This window comes from Harmonia axyridis, chromosome X (genome assembly GCF_914767665.1).
Source record: "Harmonia axyridis chromosome X, icHarAxyr1.1, whole genome shotgun sequence".
NCBI lineage: Eukaryota > Metazoa > Arthropoda > Insecta > Coleoptera > Coccinellidae > Harmonia > Harmonia axyridis.
This window is the reverse complement of record NC_059508.1, coordinates 29,140,667-29,143,166: the sequence shown is the minus strand read 5'-3', so window position 1 is coordinate 29,143,166 and position 2,500 is coordinate 29,140,667.

Here is a 2,500-nt window from a genome sequence, read left to right as displayed (position 1 = left end):
TCTTCAGCGAGGTCATTAGTTCGTCCAGGACCATATTGAAAAGAATCGGCGATAGAGGGTCACCCTGTTTAACACCTCTACATATGTTCACTGAACCGACCTCCATCCCCGCACAAAATATAGTGGTCTTCTGGTCTTCGAAGTTAGCCATTATGTATCTCGACGTGCCCTCATCCACTCCGAACCTCCGCAGCGCTCTCAGGATGGACGAGTGAGAGACGCTGTCAAATGCCTTCCTTAAGTCCAAGGTTATCAGAGTTGCTGGTTTTCCTGATTTCCTTCTACCCTTTATGATTGTCTGAAGGGTGATGTTATTAGCGAAACATCCGTCTACGCTAGTGAATCCTCTCTGACACTCATCCAAGCCAACCGCCCCAGATAGTCTCTTCGCCATTATTTTATTGATAGTCCTCAGGAGAATAGATGTAACAGCAATCGGGCGCCAGTTATTAACGTTCTTCCGGTCTTGATCGCCCTTTGGGATCAAGACCGTTCTGCTGGTGCGCAGCATCTTCGGGACATAACCAGACAGCAGCATCAGGTTGAATAAAAACTCTAAGATGGGCACCGGGATCCTTCTGAGACGCGCAGAGTCTATGCCGTCCGGGCCAGCTGATGTATTCCCGAATTCCTTGATCGTCTCTAAGATGGTAGCAGAGACGATAGGACTGTAAATCTTACATTGATCGACTTTAGCATCGGTTATTCGAGCGCTGTCTACTGGTGGTCTCGTCTCAAAAATTCTCCTGTACTCATGTAATATATCCTCACCCCTAGGGGTGTCCGCTTGCGAGCCGGAATGCTCGCCGTCCAGAACCTCCCTCGCCAACTGCTTTCTGTTTGTTCTAAACTTATGCTGCATTTGTTTGAACTGTAAAGCTCTCCTCCTTCTTCTGCCAACTTCTTGAGCTGAGGTTTCAGTAGTCCTCAGAGCTCCACCACCCGATTGTCTGCCGTATTTGCGGCAAATCTCATCCATCCATTCATCGAAAGCCTCCCTGCAGCCATCCATCTTCATGCATACGAGCCGACAGACTTCAATCATTCTAGCATCTTCAAAAGCGACGCACATTTCAAGGAGATGCCTCAACACCGGATCCTCCGCTTCCCGCGGAATCTCATCGGAGACGCTCTCTCGCAGAACTGGCTCAATCGGTCCAGGAGCTCCGCTCTCGGACACGGTCTGTGTACTCAGGGGGGATCTCAAAGCCTCATCCGGCTCCACCACATCGACAACTAAGGCCGGAGCAGGCAGCCGTATATCAGGCGGATCGTAGACGAATTCCTCGGGCTCAGTTCCCACCTCAAGCGGGGGCCCAGCATCGTCCTCGTATGGCGCAAGGGAAACGGACTCCGCACGCTCCGACAATGCCCGATCTCTTGGAGCAAAAAGTGGCCTAGCACCGACAGGGTTAGAGTAAGCTCTAGACCTGGTGTTCGGTCTAGAGGGACCAGCTGACAGTAAGTCCTCCCTTGTGATGATGACTTCATTTTCCATCTCACGTTTGATACGTTCTAGAGTGTTTCTGTATTGCATTCCGTATCTCTTTTTCCTTATACCCTCCTTAGGTCTGTCGATCCTGGATGCCAGATAGTCCAGAAGTCCGTCTCCCTGATAGGTAGCCTCCAGCCTTGCCATCTCCTCAATTTCACCGTCCGTCCAAAACAGACGACGACTGCTGGACTCCACCTCTACATACAACTCCTGATTATACTCCTGCGGATGGGCCATGGAGAGATGTTTTCTCATGGCCATATAGTTCTTAAAGTTCAGGCCGCAGTACTGACACAGCGAGTCAGGGCACTCCACATTGGGTGGCCCCCGGCAGTATTTCCTCTGATGATCCTTCAGACCCCTTTCCGTGACATAGGTTTTGCCACATATACACGGGTGCATAATGAGTTCGCAGCTGTGCGGGATGCAATTAAAACTCTCACACCAGCAATAAACAAGAATCAAGTCTTTATAATTTACGAACACAGAAAATCACGTCCACAACGTTTAAGTCTCTCTCACAAGTTAAAAAAAAAAACCGTAGGATTGTGTGCCACGGGCGCCAGGGAAGGGAAGCAACGTCGACGGGAAGTTGTCAACTCAGGGGCATATAAGAATCAAGACAGGATTTGATGAATAACCTCCCTCAGTCGTCGTGCCGCATGTATGTTGCTTATAAGGACCATTCCTGGACATCTAAAGTTCCGCAGGGCTCCTCCTCCAAATATTAGTCGCCAATATGTCTGGCCAAGTGCCCTCCCTCCAATTAGGGGCAAATCCGACGAGCCGTTTGGAAAATAGCTCCTGTAGCGTCGTAGCGCATGCGCATGGGTCTCCAAGGGAAGAGCCGAGCCCCAGCTCTCCAATGAGCCCCATCTTGCTCGAATCGGTCCAGCCGTTCTTGAGATATCGGAGTTTCCATCTGCGCAAGCGCAGATGAAAAAGATTATGTGAGGGTTAGGTGACATTTTCCAAGGGTTTGCTAACGCACCTAACAAATCCTAC